This window comes from Psittacula echo (genome assembly GCF_963264785.1).
Source record: "Psittacula echo genome assembly, chromosome: 3".
Taxonomy (NCBI): Eukaryota; Metazoa; Chordata; class Aves; order Psittaciformes; family Psittacidae; genus Psittacula; species Psittacula echo.
This window is the reverse complement of record NC_137736.1, coordinates 58414779-58437749: the sequence shown is the minus strand read 5'-3', so window position 1 is coordinate 58437749 and position 22971 is coordinate 58414779. Positions and strand designations below refer to the sequence as shown.

General features: G+C 38.9%; 1 protein-coding gene across 2 annotated transcripts in view; it reads right to left on the bottom strand.

Moving 5' to 3' along the window:
- Positions 1-22971, bottom strand: part of GABRB3 (gamma-aminobutyric acid type A receptor subunit beta3) — a gene marked incomplete at both ends in the record, with an annotated part of 197417 nt that overhangs the window by 37670 nt on the left and 136776 nt on the right. The gene's annotated exons all lie outside the window — the stretch shown is intronic.

Below are 22971 nucleotides of genomic sequence, written 5' to 3'. Positions count from 1 at the left end.
TAAACATTCTGACCAGCAACTGAAAACATCGGCTTTATCAATATTTTCCCAGGCCGAAAGTCAAAACCACAGTGCTGCACCAGCTACTAAGAAGAAGAAAAACTGACTGCTGCTGCTGAACCCAGGACAGTAGAGGAGCAGGATCACCTCCTTTGATGCTCCTTTTGACACAGCCCAGGACATAGTTGGCTTTCTGGGCTGCGAGTGCACACTGCTGGCTCATGCTGTTTCTCATCAACCAATACCCTCAAATCCTTCTCTTCAGGGCTGCTCTTAAAAATGAGGAGGAAAGGCTAGTTCCTTAGGGTGGCTCTACCAAAGTCACTGCCATCAGAAACTAAGTTTATTAAAACCCACAAGGGTGCCAGTTCTCATTCTCTGATTGACTAATTCGCTAGGCTTTGCACCCATAAAGGAAGTTTTCCCCTTTTCTATACTCAAGAGAAAAATTCAGAAATGACATGAGAGTGGACAGGAAAAAATGCACTAGCTATTTGTCAGGTAAAATGAGAAAATGGACTTTTATCCCTAGGTAAGTAGCCTACAAAGATTTTTTAAGGGCCACCTTCCTCCAAGGGAGCTTGTGATGACTAACTCTGATACAGAGGTGAAGAGGGTGGATGTCTAAAGCTAGAAGAGATTAATCCCACTACAACTACTGTATTAGGGTGCTATTATATGTCAAAGATGACACAGAACTGCCAGCTTTAGGAAATACTAACTACTGCACAGAGCAGCGGACAATATTCTTAGCACCAAAGACCTCCATAAATCATACTTTTTCCCCATACAACACCATGCCACATTCAAGGTCCTCTGTTCCCCTCTCCACTTCTTATCTAAATAGATGCTTCAGGTAAAGCATAGTAACAAAATCATTCAAAATCTTGACAGAAAGACAAACACAGTGCTTCTGAAGAACATGAGACATGTCCTCAAAATGGGAAAAGTTGGACTATACAGACAATATGGGCTTTCTTTTGTGTACTCAAGGACATGGAAAACCATACAAGGATAAACAACAGTGACAAGCATCCTTAAGTATCACTGCAACTATGCCAGTAATGGAAGGAAAGGCACACAGAAAGGTGTGATGGTGGTTTTTTAACACAATTTCTCCTGAGGAAATTGATTAAAAAAAAAAAAAAAAAGGAAACTCAAATAGTAGATAATACTTGGGAATTAATTTAGATAAAACAGTAAAGAGGCTGATATCACATTAAATAAAGTGCAGCACTTGAGCATGTTGGTTGACGAGAAGTTCAACATGACCTGATATACTGTACTCACAGCCCAGAAAGCCAACCATATCCTGGGCAGCATCAAAATGAGTGTGACCAGCAGGTCAAAGGAAGTGATTCTGCCCCTCTATTCTGCTCTCATGAGACCACCTGAAGTGCTGCATCTAGCTTTGTGGCCCCCAATAGAAGAAAGAAAATAGACCTCTTGGAGCGAGTCCAAAGGAGGCCCAGGAAGATGATCAGGAGGCTGGAGCACCTCTCCTACGAAGACCGGCTGAGACAGTTGGGCTTGTTCAGCCTGGAGAAGAAAAGGCTCCTGGGAGATCTGATAGCAGCCTTCCAGTACCTAAAGGGGGCCTACAAGAAGGCTGGAGAGTGACTTTTTCACAAGGGCATGTAGTGACAGGACAAGGGGGAATGGCTTTAAACTGGAAGAGGGTAGATATAGATTAGATACAAGGAAGACAAGTTCTTTACTATGAAAGTGGTGAGGCACTGGAACAGGTCACCCAGAGAAGTTGTGGCTGCCCCATCCCTGGCAGTGTTCAAGGCCCGGCTGGATGGGGCTTGGAGAAACCTGGTCTAGTGGAAGGTATCCCTGCTCATGGCAGAGGTTTGGAACTAGAAGATCTTTGAGGTACCTTCCAACCCAAAACATTCTATGATTCTCGGATCCTATGATACCTATGTTCTTCATGTATATTTTCTGTGATTTCAATACATCTTAAGCAAGAACTTCAGGGACTCACCAATACTGAGTCACTAACTCAGTGTGCTAACCATTTCAAAGAAATTTTTTAATCATTTCCTACATATATGTCTCTCCACAGACTGAACATACCAGTACAACTATGATTTAACTACAAAGCTACTACAGACTGGCAGAATGTATTATAGTATGATAATGCACGGTATCTAATGCATTGACTACAGGAATAATGAACAATAAATACAAATATGCTGTATTACTAAAAACAAACAACAATTTGTTTTCTATTACAGGATTTGTTAATTTTAGCTTTTCTCTCCGGCACTCAATAAAAGGGAAGGAAAAAATTAAAAATATAGTTTGCTCATCAAAATAAAATTAGCAACATTACAGCTGCAATAACGCTCTGAAATTCACTATCACTTTTTACAGCCTTACTGTGTTATGTATCAAGGAAGTTCAAGTTTTCTATTAGCTCTAAAAATGTTTTTTTTTCCTTCAATATAATTGCTAGATAGAATGTTACAGTTAGTAATTATGATGGAATAATGTTAATATGACAGTTAACCAAAAGAAATTATTCATACAAAATAAATGCATTGAAAATTACTGGAAATATGGTAAAAAAATATGCAAAAAAGAACTGTTCCGTTGCTTGGGAAGACACCTTTGTATCTACTTGAAATGCAGATTTCTGTTTTAAATTTGCATTTGGATGTAAATTCATACCCTTGTTTTCTTGACTAACAGACAAACATGATAATTACCATCAGCTTTTGGATTATTTATTTTTGATGAGTTAATAAAGTAAATACTCATTCACTGAATAAAAAGATGCACTGAAAATCCATGCCTTAGCCTTTGTATAACTTCAAGATCCTTTCCCTCACCTTCCATACAATTTCAAAAATTAGATATGGCTGCTGTAGTATAAGGACCTATTTCTGAAGCATTAATGACTGAGCTACTTTCTTCCCAATAAGCCCAAAGTGAGTTGCAAAGCCAAACTCATGCATCTTGTGTTTTGACAGAACAGCTGTAAATCTGTCCCCCTACCATACCCAGAAGAGACTTGAGAAATACATTCATGCACACATTAATTCACATCGCTAAATATGAATTTAATAAAGATGCATTCAGAAAGATTAACCTTAGGAAGTCAGAATTTACCAGCAATACTGTTCAGTTGTGTGAGATGATCAATTAAACATTTTTCTCAGCATTCAAAAATTTCTAAAAGCTTCAGCAACTTTCATATTAAAAATTTTATTAAAGTAAAAAATTAATTATATTTTACCTGTTGACAGGTAAAATGTATGGTTTAGACCCTATGTCTAAACCATACATTACTTACTTGTCAGTGAATGGAAGGATATATGTGCATGCACACAGATGCACATACATCCACCCTACCCACCAAAGCACCATCCTCTAATGTTCTGTCGTGGTTTAAGGGCTGAACCCAGGACATGTTACTTGGTCTACTTGCTGTTATAGTAAAGATTCATCTCACCGATCCTGACTTGGGCTTTTCTTTGACTCCACTCAAAACCCCTACAATAGTGACATGTTGAAAACATGGCACATATTTTCTCAAATATGTGGCTAAAATACCCTTCTGTTAAGAAAACACAGTGCTAAAGAAGCTCAATTACACCAATTTCAGCATGACCTTCCATGAATCCATGTTGCCTTGGTATCCTTCGTACCAAAATTACCATGATTTTTTTCCTGTTCTACTAAAACACACAAGGATGGTGTTATAAATAGATCTAAGGAAATAATTTAACCTCCAAGAACTCACTTGATGCTACAAAACAAAGTTCTCAAAATAAATGTATGATTGCATGGGTCTTTCCTGCCCTCTCACATCCTTTGGCACAAGAGTTTCCATCTCCAGTGTCTCTGGGTGCTCCAAGGAGGGTTGCCATACCAACCAGCGCTCTGATTTCCTCAGGCAAAGGGAGCATGGTTGACATAGCAACCAGTCAAAGCAGCATCTCCCCAGATTTTCAGGGACAGTGGTGGTCACTGCAACAAAAGAGAAGCTTCCCAAGAGGAATTCAGGGAGCAGCACCCTTGGTGGGTACTGCCCTACTGCACCTTCCTGCCATGGCCACAGGAGCTTACTCTTCAAAAGCTGGGTATTGACATTTCTCAATTCATGTTCCTCTGCCTGCAACAAACTGAAGGGGATGTCTTCCTGCCCATGGGGTGTTCTCTCATCTGAACATCAGAGGACACCAACTGACAAGGAAGTGAGTGCTTGGGCTGAGCTTTGGTAGGTGGGTACAGACAGAGAAAGAACAAAGTTCCTGCAAAGATTTCAGTTCAGTGACAGAAGTCAGGACAGTAAGTCAGTCTGGTATATTAATCCCTGGCAGATGGCGGTGAGGGAAAAATACTTAAATATTCCTTCTTTGCTTCAGAGTATCACAGGTATTACACCACCACAAGCTTCTCAGTAACCAGGAGTTTCTATTCCCAAAGGATTGGTCATAGAAAAATTAACATGCATCTTTACACATCAAGGGTATCATACTCCGATCTAATGGTAGAAAGCTAGCTAAAAGAAGTATGGTCTTTCACTACACCCCTGAAGATCTGTCTAATGATTATGTGCCAAACTGCAATCAAAATCCTCTTGATGATGGACAGATAGAACATTAAATTCAGTATCTGATGGAGCCCTCCTAAAAAAGAAGAACAGAAATAGAAATGTCAAATGTTTAGATGCTATACTTAAAAACTCTAAAAAAGATTAAGTCAGAATATACACACACACCTCCTAAAGGAATTATAAGAAAGAAAAATAACATTAGGCTTAGTGAGGCACTGAAACTGCTTCATGAAGCACAAATTTATTTATTTTAGAGTTGACAGGACCTTAATATAACAGGTACATTTAATTGCACTAATTGAAATACTGATTACCTACAAGGAAGAAAAAAATCAACCTTTATCAGCTGTCAGCTGGTTCCTACAATTGAGACAGCTGACCTTAGAGAGATGGGAACTGACAACTAATGGATTGTGCCTCCTACACCCTAGCAGGATGTGCCACTGATGAGCTGGAGAAATGAGCTAGTGTCCTAAAATCTTAAAGCTACAGGAGTTTGTTTTTTTTTTTTTAGTTATGAGATATGAACAGAGGCTAAAAATTTGGGATCTACCAGGTACCCACTTTAGAGAATGAAGGGCTTCTCACACTTCTACTTTGTTCTTTCCATAAAAATATCAACTTCTCTCTATCGCATTACTTGAATTATCAATAAAAATCTGGAAGGGTAAAAAAAAAAACCCAACTCAAAGCCCTATAGGTTGATATTATTTGTCATATTTGTTCTGGTCTTCCCATTTTGTAGGCTATTGCATGCATAATTCTTTTAGAATCTGCAAGGTGTTCCAGGACAGCTGTGATAGAGGTAGTCACGAGGCTCCATAGCTGAGCAAACACAGATGCATTTTAAACACTGTGACCATAAACACATAGCTCATTCCCCTCTTATTTGCTATGTTTGAACATGAAAACCACCCAAAACAACTTTCAGTAAACTCATATTTCAGTCTGAAAAGTCTGCAGTCATTTTATCAGCATAGAATTGTAAAAAGATCTTCCTAAAAGCACTCCAGAACTCATGATAACCAGAGATAACAAATAAATCAAACCTATATTTAAGAACAGAAAGCTAAGGGAAACATGCAGTTGCATTAAAATGGAAATACGTATCTGTTCATATCCACACTTTCTGGTTAAAAAAAGGAATATCTGCTTCCTGTGGGAAGAACTTGAAAAAATTTTCTCACCTCCAAAGCTATTCATTTGCTGACTCTGGGAGACAGCCAATCTCACAGGCACTACAGCAGCAAGGCTGAAGCCCAAATTTCTACTTGCTGCCTGTGATTATCTGAACCACCAGATAGTCTTACAGGAGATCCCATTCAAGACAGACACCATGAACAAAATGCCTTTTGAGAAAGATAGTGAGAACACATTAAAATGCTTTAAAATGTGCAACCTGCAACATGATCCATGTATTTTCATACTGGTGTTCCAGGCTTGGAGGGCACCCCCAGACCTCACTGGCCCATTTTGACTCCCCAAGGTTCCCTCATCCTGCTCAGGGGCCAGAATCCCGTATCAGCCCCCCAAGCCATCAACTCCTGCCCCAGCAACATCACAGCAGAGCTGGTCTTCAGCATCTCACAGCCCTGCCCTTCCCACCCATGGGTCCTATCAAGCCAAGCCCACCCAAAAGCTCATGTCACAGTCCGACCTCGATCTGCTGCCATCCCCAGGGAAGTGCCTGTTGTCCAGGGCTGGGGCTGTTTGCCCACTGCCCTGCTGCTAGCTGGGGGAGATGTAGGAAAGAACCCTGCCTTGCTGCCCTCCATGGGAGCCGTTGGCACTACGGATATCCTGACAGGGTGTCCGGAGCAACTGTGGACAGAGCAACTTTATACATAAATGGGCAGTTCACTGGGATCAGGATATTATGTGCTCCTTTTTGAGTAAGGAAATAAACCAGATTTCTCTGCAATGGCCAAGAGTCACAAAGGTGACCAGTGAAGTGCCCTGTGCATCCTATTCCCTTCCCCCCAGACACATTACTTACACTGCCAGCTTCCCTCACTTCACCCTTTCATTCTATCAGCAATGCTAAATCCAACTTTACATCTTGCAGTAACAAAACTGGAACACATGCTAAGTCAAAAGGAAAACAATGCATTTACTAAAAACTCATTGCTGTGGGTAGGACAAACTCATCCCACGACATGGCTATCCTCATAAAACTTGGTAAAGCGTGAAATAAATAAATGGGTAAAAAAAGCCAAAACCTGCATTCAAGAGGAAATATTACAATATTAATACATGATATTCAACACAAACCACTTGTTGTACACAGAAAGACTTGTGAAAGAAGTGGAAAAGGGCGTGTTCCCTGCCAGTGCCCTTTAAAAAATGAGGCTGTGAGTGATTTTAAAGGGAAATGTCTTGCTGAGGAAGCATCTCCCCTCCTGCACATGATCTGAACATCCTACAAAGATCTGCTGATAGCTTTTAGAATCAGGGAATCGAAATGCATCACTGCATAGAGAAAAATGAGGAGGGTTTCAAACCAACGCTTCCTGACTGCTCAAGCCTCAAACAGGACAGTCCGAACAACTGACATGAAGCACATATCTAGTCACAAATGTTCAAAACTTCCACTCTCAGTAGCTGGATTTTTTAAAGCAAAGTTCTTGGATGGCAGTAGGTACTCCTAGGGCTTTGTATCTACTTAGGATACTTAGAGCAAAACTGATGCTTAATGTGCTGGTTACTTTGCCCTCTGTGCAAACCTCATGAATTCAACAAGCCAACTGTACTGGTGGACTGAGAGCAGCTCTGAGAAGGACTTGGGGGTGGGTGTTGGTTGATGAGCAGCGCAACGTGACGAGGCAGTGACTGTGTGCTTGCAGCCCAGAAAGAGCAAGCAGTGATAGGACAAGGGGTGACAGTTCTAAACTGAAAGAGGGTAGATTTAGATCAGATATTAAGAATAAGTTCTTCACGGTAAGGGTAGCGAGGCACCGGAACATGTTGCCCAGGGAAGCTGTCTCATCCCTGGCAGTGTTCAAGGCCAGGCTGGATGGGGCTTTGAGCAACATGGTCTAGTGGAAGGTGTCCCTGACCATGGCAGGAGCTTGGAACTGCATGAACTTTAAGATTGCTTCTAACTCAAACCATTCTATGGTTCTATGGTTGTATGATGTATGTATAGTTAAAATACTTGCCTTAAGGCTATTGTAGGCTGTTTTGGACATCAACACATACGTGCAATTCAAGATACTTGCAAAGATGAAAAACTGGGAATGTATTTTGCCTTATGTTCACTTCCAGTAACTGAATGTGAAAAGGGCTGCTTGTGTATTGCAACATTCCTCCTAGCGTGGTAACAACTGGTGAGACAAAAGGCAAGTATTTTTATTGCCTTGGAAATTTGGTGAAAACTTTTGAGAACTTAAAACTCAAGTCTGTATACCCCCCTTACACAAAGTTTTTTTCCCTAACTAGACAGTTACTGTGCTGTATGTAATGCTTCTCCTGCAGCAAAATTACTCTTATAAATCTGTACTAGGTGAACACACTGATTTCAGAAGCACTCCTCAAATTGAAAAGTAAAGACACAGACCATATTTTTAAAGAAACAGTCTTCCCTGCCGTAGGTACAGTCTATAACCACTGCTCAATTACTTACCTAATTCAACTACTATTGTTAAATAACTCAGAAGTACCAAAGTGCACTTAAGAGGTGAGAAATCATTTTGCCCACAAGGCCTTTGGGTGAACAAAATGTGGCTCAGTAAAGGAGCATGAGCAAGGTACATTATCCAACATTGTTTTCGGCCAGAGATTAGCATTCTGCAGAGCACCTCAGTTATGGTAATCAGATGGCCTCCTCAAATACGAAAATATATCCTTGATCATCTACCTCTGCTCTTGCTCCAGCATGCTTTTTCATGTTGGCTGGAGAATCAGTCCTTCAGGCAACAGCATAGTGATGAAGGATTTAAATTCATGAGGAGCAGGACAAACTTTGTTAAAGTCTGTACAGCAAAAATAGAACTCGGGTAAAGCTACTGGAACAAATAAAAAAGGAGGTTACCAGAAAATAGCTTTGAATGAAAGACTGTCGGAAAGCCAACAGGTGCAGAAGAAAATCTGCTTGAGGGATGAACTGCATAGGGGTGAAACTGAAAACAGCTTTATATCCTTGAGAAATAAAATAAGACAGAAACTGGTAAAACTCATTTGGGACACAAATTAAGCTATTCTGCATCCAAAAAATACCATTTAAAGATAGCATAGACAAACAAGCAACCAGAATAACTGCACACATACTACTACTGAAATGGTGGAGATTTTTAAGTAAGATGAAGAAACTAGGATACCTAGTTTTCAGTGTGAACATTGACCTAATAGGAGCATCAGAGACTTGATGGCAGGAAAGCAGTTAATGGAAACATGTAACATAAACTACATAGGCAAGAAAACAAAAGATGTAGTGCATGTTAAAGCAAGCTTTGCATCAGATAGTTAACTGTACTGAATGTTATGCATTATCTCTATGGATTAAGACACCAGGCCTACATAAGTATTAGACATAAATTGTTACTGCCTAATCAGGATGACGATGGTGTCAGTGAGGTGCCAAAAGAGATTTAAGAGACAGAAAAAAACCAAATCAGTAATCAAGAACTTCAGTCACCCCCACATAGACTGGGTAAATGTCAGGCTGGGATGTGGTGCAGAGATTAAATGACACCACAAATGACTGATTCACGGAGGAGCTTTTTGTGAAAGCTAAAACAAGGCAACACACTCTTGACTTTGTTCGGAGCAATGTGCAACTCATGGGTCAAAATGCTGTGAAAGAACAACTGCTCCATATCCCTGATGAAATTGGGAAATCACCTTTTAAAAGTGAGAAAAGTCTAAAATGACATAAAGGTAGTATTTAATATTCAATTGTATAAAAATGAAGCTGCTTGCTTCCAAGTTGGAAAAAAGATTGTTTATGATGATCATAATATGAACTTCTTTATATCAAAACTAACTGTTGAGTAACAAACAAACCCCCCCCAAAAATTAATTAAACAATTTCATTAGAACTAGAAAGATGCACTTCAAATCCAAGAAGTCATACCCAAAAGAGAAAAAACAGGTTAGAAGATAACATAGAAAAGCAAGCCAAAACCACATAAGCAATAATTTGCTAAAGGCATGAACACCTATTATAAATCATCAAATGGTCTTAAAGAAAGCCTCATGGAACAAGAAAGTACTTCCTGCCATGGATTAACGACCAGGTAAAATAACAGAAGTGAAAAAAGAGCCTAGCAGTCATTTTTCACAACAGCAGGAGGTCAGTTGCAGACCTGAATGGTGATCTGTGCAGGACTTCATTCTTGTCATCATCCTCATAAATGGCATAGACAGGGGAATGCACACTAGTGTGCTTATATTTGCTACAACATTTCTCCAAACAGTAAAAATGAAAGTTAAGAGTATGAGGACTTGCAGAAAAACAGCAGCATTCTGAATGCCTCAGTGATGAAACAGGTAAAACTCAATGCTGATGCAAAGTAATGCATATGGGGGAAAAGCAGTCTTACCTATGTACTAAGTGGTAGGTTCTGACCTACGACCACTCAAGAAAAAAATGTTGTGATATTAATCAGCAGTTTTATGAAGAGATCAGTTCCATGTTCTGTAAAGTCAAAATAAGCAAACAGAACATTAAGACTCTTTGGGGAAAAAAAAAAAAAAAAAAGAAGGTGGGGGGAAGTCACTGCACTGCATTGTTTTGGTTTACTTATGTATTGAATACTGCATCCAGTTCTGGTCCTTGTACCCCAGTTACTGCATTACTTGCAGTAATTGCATCAAGGGGAATGAAAGTCATAGAACATCTCCCATATAAATACACACAAAGCATGCAAGGACTTTTCTGTCTAGTAAAGAATCAACTAAGGGATACACTGTAGATAGCTGTAATAATGTTGTGGAGGAGGGCAACAGCTATTCACAGCGCCTCACTTGCAAGAAACAGAGCAGCAAAAGAAATTACCAGATGCTGGGCTCGAAACAAACAAAAGGATACTGTTCTAGGCAGTTCTTACCCACTGCTTGGCACTGAAATACGCAGAGGTCCCAGGAAGCCCCTGAGCAGTGTCATAGTTTGATGCCAGGAGAATATCAAAGGAATACCACAGTTTAGTCTTATTCTACTTTTACACACTTCTTGAGCCTTCACTGTTGCCCACAGTTGGAAACTGGATACCAAGAAAGATGGACTTCTGGTCTTAACTGCATAAAGTCATTCTCATGTCCTTATCTTCTTTCGAGTGTGCTATTAAGTCATTTAGGACTTTGTGGCATTGTTCATGGGCTGATGTGGTTGTGTCCTTTTGTGCTGTGCTGGTGTCCTGTTGTGCTGTGTTGTTGGTCCTGTTGTGTTAATAAGCATTATTGTCAGGGCTGACAACTTATTGTTCCAGGAGGCAAGAAACTAGAAGTTATCACCTGAAACACTTGCACAATTCATTTTTTATTCAACTGCATATGAAGATAATTTTGCACATGTGATCTTTGCAAATAGCACAAATATGCCAATGCAGAATATTTAATTGTCTGTCAAAGTTCAGAAATTATTACAGGGTCGCTTCTTTAATGATGCTGAGTGATAGTTGTGCTCACTTTAATTTGTCTAACATCTGCTCCTGGCAAATGTAAGCAAATGCATATAATTACTATCTTTCAGTACTTGTATATGCATAGCATGAATAAAAACATTAAAAAATTAAGTTTTTGTGAAGCAGAAGGTAAAATGCCTTTGAAGTAAATGACATGGCTATGAATCAGATAGCTAAAATATCTATTTTATAGTTGGGAAGTTGGCAGATAAACACAAGTGATACACTATTGCAAGTGCAAATATTGTTTGAAGATGATAGATATATTTATTCTATGTCAAATCTAAATTAGTTTGGAGCTCAAAATCAGAACCATGTTCTTTCCAAATTATGCTGATTGGTAGCAGTAATATTCCTGACCTTACTTTCCTACCGCAACACCATTCCCATTTTATTCAAGTGGTTTTTATATGTTGAAAGATTTTATATTTGTTCAAACCCCCATTAAAGTAGTGCATTTATCTTTTTTAACACAGCACAACTGTTCTATGGATTTCTGGTGTATATCAGGAGATGGAAGTTTAACTATAAATTCCCTGCAGAACGATTCTCCAGTTATGTCTGCCTCCTCAAACTGGGATCTCCAATCCCATAGTACCTCCAGCAGCCTCTCCCTTATGTCTGTAGCCCTGGAATTTGGGTCAGTTATCGACAGCACAGCTCTTGGACTTGCTGCCATGTCCAGGGACAAACTGCTGCCACACAGCTGGCTACCACCATGCAAGCCTGCAGGCGGGTAACACTGTTCGCCTGATGTGCAGGGTCTTGCTGCTGTGCAAGGCAGTAGCTGCCAGCTTTATGTTCATATTTCTGACTGATCGCAGTCTGCCCTGTCCCTGGCGAGGCTGCTGCTCTGCAAGACAGCACGCTGGAATGTCTCTGGACTCCGGGGTTATATGGCAGGAAGAGGGTGCGACAGGTTTCTAGGGTGATCTGATCAGCAAAGCTGAACTCTGAGAACTGTTGCAAGAGCAACATAATCTCAAACAAATAAAGAAGTCACACTATTCACATCAAAGCAAAGTTGGTTAGGTTATCACCTCTCTTACACAGAGCGCAGATCATGCCAGTAAAGAAGGAAATGTTTGACTTTAAGATATCTATTCACACCACAGATAAATTCTGTTAGCAGTTTAAATTTTAAGAATGCTTGTTTCACTATTAAATAATCTGATTTTATTCAAAGAATGTAGACAAAATGGCTCTGCTTATAACCAAATATAAAATTTTCTACATGGTAGAAAACCTGTAAATAGTTCAAATTCTGCTAAATGAGAAAGATGTACCTAAAACTATACTGTATGCCACTGCAGATCAATGGACAAGCTAAAAATAATTATTCATTCATTTTAGTGTGCTATAGTGAATTTTGATACTATTCCTTTTTATGTAAACAGATACTTTTTCTACACAATTAGTGAGTTTCTGTAATGACTATGAATTTGTGCCTTTTTCTAATTAGAATTGCAATTACCATCTACTAGTGCAAAAAGAATTACTAAATCATTACTTACATAAACCAACAAAAAGTAAACTGTATCTCAAACTCAGAAACTAAACGTATATGTGATTTTTAATTCAGTATATAACCCAGGTTTACATTATCTGTTTTTCACACTTTCCCAGGTTTATCTCACAAAGAAATCATTCCTATATGGACAGCATTTCTACATGGTCGCAAATCCAGCAGCTCACCTTCAGAGTAGAAGCTGTTGGACGTTGAACACATTAAAACATTTTATGCTACACTGGAAAAAAGCTCTTAGAAATCTGGATGTAATGATGCAAATGGATGCATTTGAAGAATATGCTTGGTTGGTTATCTTTTACAACTAACTGTAACAAATGCATTTACACTAATAAAAGAATTTACTTTCTTTGAATTCAGACTCTGTTCCCCTGTGGAGCAACATATTTTATGCTTAGAAAAGGCCTTTGCAAGAATTATTGATGTATATGTTATTATTACAGTAACATGACATGGTAGAAATATTTCAGATGGATTAATAAAGTGGGTCCCTGATAAGATAATAATTAAATTCAAAGGATTTATCTTTCTTACCAGATACACAGAATATACATGAATTTGTATGTGCAGGCATGCAGTCTTTAAATCTTGGTTCCATGCTACTGTACATAAGAGAAGCATCCAGTATCTTCATGCCACACTAACATTTTCAGTAACACAGCTCCCCTACCTAGGCTTTAAAAAGCAACTAGTTTATAGTTAACATTACCATTTAAAAAAAGTAATTTGCTGATCATTCAGAAGCCATATGAAGTATATGAAGAGCCACTGCTTGGAGCTATTGTTTCAAAAGCTTTATCTAAGGCTATGTATTCTAAAAGGCTAATTTAATTAAAATTGATTTTTAAAATATCAGTAGACATTATTGGTTTTTTGGAGTACAAGGATTTATTTTACATACTTCTCAATTTTTTTCAAAATTGATTGACCTTCCTTTGCAGGAACAGTCTTCAAATGACTACAAAATTTCATGTCATTTGCATGTTTTCCGGTAACAACAAATGCAAATTATATTGAAAACTGTGAGGAATTAGCCGCTGCCTTTCATAAAGCTGGAATTTCTTCAACTGTCACACTCTTGGGAAATACTCCAGTTACTCCTACTTACTTAAAGTCTCCTTTCAGTCAAAGAGGATAAAGCAGTTTGAAACTGGAAGTTTGAAACACAGAAGTGGAAAGTAATGCATGTAGGGACTAAGAACAACAACGTTAGCTGATCAGTTATTTGGTAGAAGTCATAGAAGATGAAGCTGGATATCTTGGGTAGTTGCAAGAGCACCGTGAATTATCAATGAAATGTTTATGTGAAAGATGCTACTGTAATCTCAGCATGCAGCTAGTGACAGAAGTAGCAATGCCACTGCACAAGGTTAAAATTTGAAGGTTGAAGTTAAAATTTCACCTAAAATACACTGTAAGTTGTAGACACCTTTCCTCAAAAACTTTAAATGGAAAAGATGTAGTGAAGAGCTAATGAAAATCCAAGGGAAGAGAGAACCTGTCTTCTGAATAAAACACTGGCTTATTTAGGTCAGTGAAATTAAAAATGGAGTCTATTGTGACTATCTCCCTGTACACTGATTTCCTTTAAACTGAGTAACAAGACTGAGAGAACATGTGTACCTTCATCATAGCAAAACACAATGTCAGAATGCACTCACATTGCTTACCTTGATCCTAGGGAAGGAAACACTACATGTTCAGATGTAATCTAAAACAGTTCACAATTAATTGCATCAAGAACCACTCAGCCACACTTCTTCATTATTTAGCAAGAACCTTTCGCAGAAAGTCCTAACATAAACTCCAATTTGTATAAAAAAATAGGTCTTTTTTATCCAAAAGTGTCTAGGTGCAGTTAGATGCAAGCTCCTAAACTACTTATGATCTTAAACTCCTTACCAAAGCTCTCATCAATTAAATTGTTCAAATTTCCATGGGAATTAATCAGAATAAATTAATCAGAATTTTTCTAACTTATTAGAAAAAAAAGTAATAATTACATTTAGAAGCATCAGTTTCCTACATAATGTTGATCTGACTCACTGGTTGCTGTCATGGATTGTCACTCATGAAAGATTCAAGCTGTTTATTTTAGATGATTTATACTGTTAAAAACAAAAATCTGAATTAAACTTGAAGTTGTGGCACTTGTCCAAGCACTCTTAGGGCTAAAGACATAAAGCTATTTACATATCTCAATCCTGTTGTTGTGGTTTAGACCCAGCTGGTAACTCTTGTACCACACAGCCACTCACTCCCTCCCTCCCTCCTCCCACCTCCCCAGGCGGACTGGGAGGAGAATATAGAGAATACAAACCCCATGGGTTGAGACAAGAACAGTTTAATAACTAGAGTACAGTATAATGCTACTAGTACTACTAATAGTAAGGGGAATAACAAGGGAAGAGAAGATAAACTTAAAAGGGGAAAGCAAAAAAAAAAAAAAAAACAACAATAAACAGCAGCGATGCGCAGTATAATTTCTCACCACCCATTGACCGATACCCAGCCTGACCCGAGCAGCAATTGGTTCCTTCCTGGTAACTCCCTCCAGTTTATATACTGGACATGATGTGCTGTGGTAAGAATAACTCTCCGGCTAGTTTGGATCAGGTGTCCTGTCTCTGCTCCCTCCCAACTTCCCATGCCTCTTCTCACTGGCAGAGCATGAGGGCCTGAAAAGTCCTTGATCGGGGTAAGCAGTACTTAGCAACAACTAGAAACATTGGTATGTTATCAGCATTGTTCTCAGACTAAAGCCAAAACACGGCACTGCACCAGCTACTAGGAAGAAAATGAACTGTATCTCAGCCAAAACTAGGACACCTATTCAAGTGTGTATTTCGCACTGCACACATACATCAGTGTGCATTTGGAAACCAAAACACAGACCTTAAGTGTGTGTGAAATCATGTGCATGGGGTCTACTGATGCAGAAGGGATGAGAGTGACAAACTGCACCCCTGCAGTGTGTAGAGATGGCTGATGCCATATGCTGATGGGCTGCCTCACCAAAAAGTGATCTAAAGGCCCAGGAGTATAGGAAAGGGAGAAAAGCACCCACTTTGACAGTGTAGTTTGAGTGGCATGATGGGTCAGTAAATAGGAGTTGCAAACCTCTTTGCCTTTGTGATCTGGACTTCAGTTTCCCAGGAGCTGGCTGATGCCCCAGTATCAGGATCTAAGTGTGACTGATGCACAGTGAAGAACTTATAAGGCAGGCTAATGAAGAAATAAGACACAAACCAGAGTTAAAGCTCTGCTTTGGCACCCCAACGCTTGGCAAAACCAGGGTGTAAGTTACAGTCCAGGTACAAGCAGCTGCTGCTTTCTGACTGTTTCTACATCATCATGTCAGCATTATAAGTTTTATTTTAAATATGCTTATTCCTGCATCCAAGGATTATGTTCAATTTTTGACTGTTAGGAAGCATTAAAAGGAGAAGATACCAATGAAAAACTGCAACAACAGTGACAGTGTGATTTACATGTACCTTCAGTTACTATTGTACTTTGACAGGATGAGAGCACATTCATAGCTTTAATGCACCAGATGTATGGCATGTCCATGCCTGGATAAGCATTCTCTAGAGCAGAGCCATAGCAGGAGAGCTGCATACTTTAAAATACTTCTGTTGTGTGATTCAGATTCTGGACTGAGCTCAGACAGATAATTTACAAATAATGGGCCAGACTCAGCTAACGTGGTGCTATTAGAACTCTACAGGTTCAGATGGAGTTCTACTGCTGTAAAGGAGATGTTTCTCCCAGTAAACAATAAGGATTCATGTAGAATGCTATGACGCAAGACTAAATACAACCCAGAATTAAACATGCATGCTTCCCTCCTTTCAGGGCAAACACTAGCTTTTTCTGTTGGTTTCTGCCTGATAAATATTTCTTTCTATAAACTGAGTTTGTGCTCAGGCAAATTCTTCATTTATTGGGTTTTTTTTTAGTATTCCACCTACAGTCATCCATTATATGGTCTGTGCCACTGGAGCATTATCCTCTTTGCCATATTTTTGTTTCTGATTGTATCTGATTTGGTCTCTGCTTTTTAAATGCATTCCTCTTACCACAGAAATCATATTTCTTCCTCTAAATGTATTCTCCCATACTTGTTTCTGCCACTTTGTGCTTTTTAGATTACACTTGTTGTTACAGAATTATCAGACCAGAGCAATAGATTCCTCCTTATTTCTCTGCTGTGGATTTAGTCTGAATTCACACAGATGTAGCAGTGCAGAAACTGAAACACAGCATTATAAGGTGCTGGAATCAATCTTTTTCCACAAGCCAATACTTGTATTTATGTGAATGTGTTTTACTAAGTATTTCTCTTCCTTATAACAGTGCCGTGAATAACAAGCAGTCAGGCAATTTTGCAAGGCTGGTCTTGGGAACTTTGCTCATTGCTGTGCCTTGGCTCTTGCCATACTTCTGTGCATCAACTGTGTTTATTCACTGTTAGATGCAACTAGTTTAAACCTCACTAATCTAATCTCTCCAAACCCCATGGAAAAAAATAAGCACCATTGAAGCCACATTAACAGTTAATGACTTTATCAAAATGCTCAGGTTTTTACATACAAACTGAGCCACCTGGGATCAAATTTACTTATTCTAAGATTTACATGCAGGTAAAAAAAGGTAACTTTGGTTACTGATCCCTCTCTCTCTGGAAGCTCCCAGAGGCTGATATTGCTGCATGGTTTAACTTTGCATTCAAGCCTAACTACCTGGAGAGTTACACATACAGCATCAAGGAAATGGCACTTAGTCATTTGGAGACTTTTCTTTGAATTCTATAGATTTCAAATCAGTTACTCAAAAGGACCTCAGGATAATTATTGAAAGTAATTAAAACACTTACTCAGCAATCTTGGTCCAGCAATATTATTCTTATTCTGTAAGTTTTTAAGCTACTAAATAACTTCCAAAGTTCTTTGCTGTTTTCTTTCTCAGAAACAGACTGCAACAACCATAAAAACTTCACTTTAGAACTTCAGCCCTAACATTTTTTCAAACATGCACTGCAATTGTTACAAGGGCCTCCAACCATAATAATGAAACCCCATTAATTTTGTGTAGCTATCACTTCACAAGAAACAGCTTCCCAGAACACACTACAACTGAGCTTTACCCTTTTGTGTACGATTCAGTTAAAGCATAGACACATTCCATGCAGCAGAGATGGAAACGACTCGGAAATAAAAATGCTCTGTTGCAATGAAGTCAGACAGACTGGCTTGAGGGGTTATGTTCTCCCTTGTTTGGCAATGAAAGAAATAAATATTTTTATTATATATCACCATCATGTGATACAGTGTCATTAGCCAATATATTTTAAACCAGTATAAATAAAAGCAACACAGGATGTTACCCATATGCAACAGAGATTGACACTAAAAATATCTATCTGTCGTATGCCTTCTTGAAGCCAAACGGAAAGAAAAAACCCAAACCCTAATGCACTTCCCTTAAGAAGCCTGGCAAGTACTTCAGTCAAATGGAAGTATGATACTTGTGCAGGAATGCTTTTACAAGAGAACCCAGACCTACAGGGAAAGAATAGAAATAGCTGAAACACTAGCAGAACAGCACCTTACACATGATTCAGGTCAGCAAAAAAGGATTATGTATCATACCAATGTCCAAGGACAATTTGAAAATGCGTACGTTGGGAGATTTAATTTCTTTATAAACATGTATATTAAAGAAAGAAAGAACCAGAGTAAAAATCATAGAATCACAGAATGTGTTGGATTGGAAGGAACCTTAAAGATCGTCTAGTTTCCTGCCATGGACAGGGACACCTTCCACTAGACCAAGTTTCTCAAAGCCCCATTCAACCGGGCCTTGAACACTGCCATGGATGGGGCAGCCACAGCTTCTCCAGCAACCTGTTCCAGTGCCTCACCACCCTCACAGTAGACAACTTCTTCCTTCTATCTAATTTAAATCTATTTTTCACTTTAAAGACATTCCCCCTTGACCTATCATTGCTTGCTCTTTTTAAAAGTCCCTCTCCTGTTTCTTGTAGGCTCCCTTTAGTTACTAGAAGGCTGCTATCAGATCTCCCAGGAGCCTTTTGCTCTCCAGCCTGAACAAGCCCAACTCTCTCAGCCAGTCTCCATAGGACAGGTGCTCCAGATCTCTGACATCTTCCTGGCCCTCCTCTGGACTCAGTTAGGCAGGTCCACATCCCTATTGTGTTTGGGGCCCCTGAGATGTACCCACTATTCCAGGTGGGGTCTCACGAGAGCAGAGTAGAGGGGCAGGATCACCTCTTTCGACCTGCTGGTCACGCTCCTCTTGATGCAGCCCAAGATACGGTTGGCTTTCTGGGCTGTGAGTGCACACTGCCAGCTCATGTACAGCTTCTCATCAACCACCATCCCCACATCCTTCTCTGCAGGGCTGCTCTCAATCCATTCCCTACCCAGCATGTATTTGTGCTTGGGACTGCCCCGACCTAAGTGCAGGACCTTGCACTTGGCCTTGTTGAACTTCATGAGGTTGGCATTGGCCCACCTCACAAGCGTGTCAAGGTCCCTCTGGATGGCATTCCTTCCCTCCAGTGTGTCAACCACACCACACAGCTTGGTGTCATCAGCAAACTTGCTGAGGTCGCACTCGATCCCACTGTCCATGTCGCTGACAAAGATGTTGAACAGGATTGGTCCCAGTACCAGTCCCTGGGGAATATCACTAGTCACTGATCTCTACTTGGACTTTGAGCTGTTGACCACAACTCTCTGAGTGCAACCACCAGTAATTCCTTATCCACCGAGTAGTCTACCCATCAAATCCATGCCTTTCTGATTTAGAGATAAGGGTATCATGCAACATGGTGTCAAATGGTTTGCACAAGTCCAGGTACACACTATCATTTGCATTATCGATGAGGAGATGTCTGCATGTGCAGCCCTGGGAGAAAGCCAAGACCCAGGGGTGGGATTTTGGGTAGAGTACTTGTGTCAGTGACCAACTTATTTCTAAAGACAAGGGAGATTCCTATTGTTTATGCACAGTGTGACCAGGAAAACAGGACTTTGTACATATTCTTGCCTTGGTGTGTTTGCTTTGTAAATAAACACCATGACTGGACCAAATAACACCAAACTGATTAATTTCCCTTTCTACCCAGGAACATAACAAAAGCCTGTATGTTATCAAACTGCATGAATCTCAGCACAGTAACATCCACATGTGCTGTTACAGTTTTAATGATTAATTAATATTCACAAAAACAATTTAATTTTTTAGTATTTACAAAATTGATTTTGTCTGGAATACACATTGTGAAGCACCAGATGAGTGGAAAAGATTAAAAGAAAAATGCTCAAAGGCTGTTTATACCTTAATGTGTTTTAGTAAGCCTGAAATATTTTTTAGTAAAACCTTTATTTTTCACTTCAATTTTTGAGATTTATGCCACTATTGAAGCAGAAGTAACTGACACCCTGTGGATGCAGAGCAAAAAAATAAAGTGTTACTTTATACTTGTAATATAAAGAAAGGGTAAACAAATAAGGTCCCAGTTGCCTGTGTATTGAACTCAAGGGCTGAATCAGCTCACTCCTAGAGCTGCACTACCCTTTCAGTGTTTCCAATTCAGGAAAACATCAACTCATAACTAACTAGAGTGCGTGGTTAAAATCCAAGATTTGCTCATTTCTTGCTCATACAAGATTTTGTTATTACTATATTTAGAAACGATATGAATTTTAAAACCAAGTCTGCTTAGAAATAGCAAACCTCTTCAGCTTAATGCAAATGCTGAGGGTAGCAGGTGAAAACACCTTTTTCTTTCAGAACCAGTGACTGCCGTTTCAGGCTGCAAAAAATAGAAAGCAGTAAAATGTCAGCTGACACAATGAATATCTGTATAAAAGCAATGATACAACTTGGCTAAAGCCAGGGAGATGTATAAGAGAGCTGAAGGCAGTAGAGCTGTCAGCCTGCTATGCAGATTTTATTGTACTCCTTGTAAAAAAAAAATAATGAAGTTTATATTGTGCACTACAGATACAGTATTTTTGCATTTGTTAGTGCTCACCTTCCTATCAGCAATTTTACTTTGTCACTGACATAAATCTTAAGTATTAGCAGCCACAGAATCAGGGCAAGCAACAGGATGCAATGTGTTAACTGGTATTTGCTTGTCTGCTTGTTCAATTAAACAATCTCAAAAATTATATTAAAGCAAGCTTGATTAAAAAAGTTACCTTATTTAGATAAAAAAATTAATTACATTAATCAAACTACAGTGTCTGCCAAATTTCCATATCAGTTTTAGTGAAAAAGTGAACCCACCCCAGTGCTACTGAGGATATTTGGCATGCACAATGCACATCATTTGCATCCCCTTAAATATGAAATAAACACATTTCTTCCTTGCACAGTCCTCTTTTGGTAGCTTTGTACTATTATGTGATCTTTGCCTATCAATATAATCTGGCTGGCACAAATTCAAAGACTGTGTACCTGCCAAATAGTTTTCCCTTTGACAAAAATGCTTCCTATTTTCTCTTCTGTACTCCCACGCATATTTGCAGCCATCTTGGATAGCCTGTGGATTGCTGGGACTTAGAACACTCGGGAGGTTTACAGAAAAGAAACTATTTTAGCTGCAAAAAACACTATTTCAGAACATTTTTATTGTCTTATAAAATATTTTAATATTCACACTAGCCTCAGCACTTGGTTTGCTGATGTTACTCTCATTGGCAGTACATAAAGCCCAAGAGCTCATCAAAAAGAGGACTAGGATAAAAAGAGTACCCAAATGACTTCGGTAAACTGACTTGGGTAATTCGGGATATATCTCCCTGGTACATAATGCTGATTTGACAACAGATACAAATAGCGAGACAACTACTAAGAAATCCTTGTAAAATAACTACTGTTTGTTTTGATTGTGCAATAAAAAAGCCAACAACTTACCCGCTTTCTAATCACTTACTGCAATGCCAGTACAAGCTTTCCGTTTGTCTTTCATAAAACAAATGACAATACATATAAACAGGATAGAAAATCAGTGGCAATGATTAGTAGAATATTTTATTTCCTTTTTGATTGTTAATGAAGAACACAACAAATTACAAATGAAAAGGAAGTTCTATCCATCAGACACTGATTACTTACAGTCTGTAAAAATTTAACACAATTCCAGCTAGCTCTATAATCCTTGTGCTGTTGCTTTGATGTTTGTGTATAAACATCAGTTGAAAGAATATATATATAAAAAGAAAATAGGTTTAGCCTATTTAGGAATGTAAATATTGATTATGATGTAAATTAACTTAAAAAGTGGGTAAATTGGTTTGTTATTTTTTTGTTTTCTTACTTACAAAATAAACAGTCCTTATTTTACAAGGATTTCTTAAGATTTTTTCAGTGGCTTTTTACAAAATAATTCTAGTCTGTAATATAGTGTCTTTCAGTGTGTTACCTATAGTACAGTTAGTGCTCAGGGTTTTGTTTTTTTCAGAGCTTTCAGAATCTGGCATCCAAACACGAGCTTGTGATCTTGCAATTCTGTAACCCATTTCACATCTTTCAAGAAAAAGAACATTTTCACTCTACTGGATACTTGACACGAGATGACTCATGAGCTGAATGCTTGGCAATTTCAGGCAACCAGATTAAAACACCATTTTCTGAACCTTCTAGTAGCCCGCTGACTACATAATTCAAATTTTCCCACTTTAAACCATTGATTATTTTTCCTTTAAACTTTCCTTTTTCCTCTCTGTTCTCCTTCCTCTCCCTTTTCCTAACCCCACCTTCTCACCCTCTCTCCTTACCTCACCTCTCCCCTTCCCTCTTTTTTCTTTTTTTATAAAAAACAACAAAGTTAATCATTTGAGCCATCATGCAGTGAAGGCAATGAACAGAAACTCAAGTGGATCTTGAATGACAACAGAAACGGTACCCCATTAGAAGTTCACCCAGGATAATTCCTGTCCCATTTTAGTGCTACTGTATGGAATTCTTAATTCTCCAGCCCTGGACAGGGCATAGATTTGCACAGACACGCAATCATTTCTCAGCGGAAATATATGACTGCGTATTTCAGTTACAGCTACAGTATTCTGAACACTAGTGATCACTGAAAACTCCTTTACAGCCAATAATAACAAATATTGATATACATTAAAGAGGCAAAAGCTTCTAAGGAAAGAAACACTACACACTCTAATAAATACCTGAAACGAAGCCTATCTTGAATTTTGCTGTAT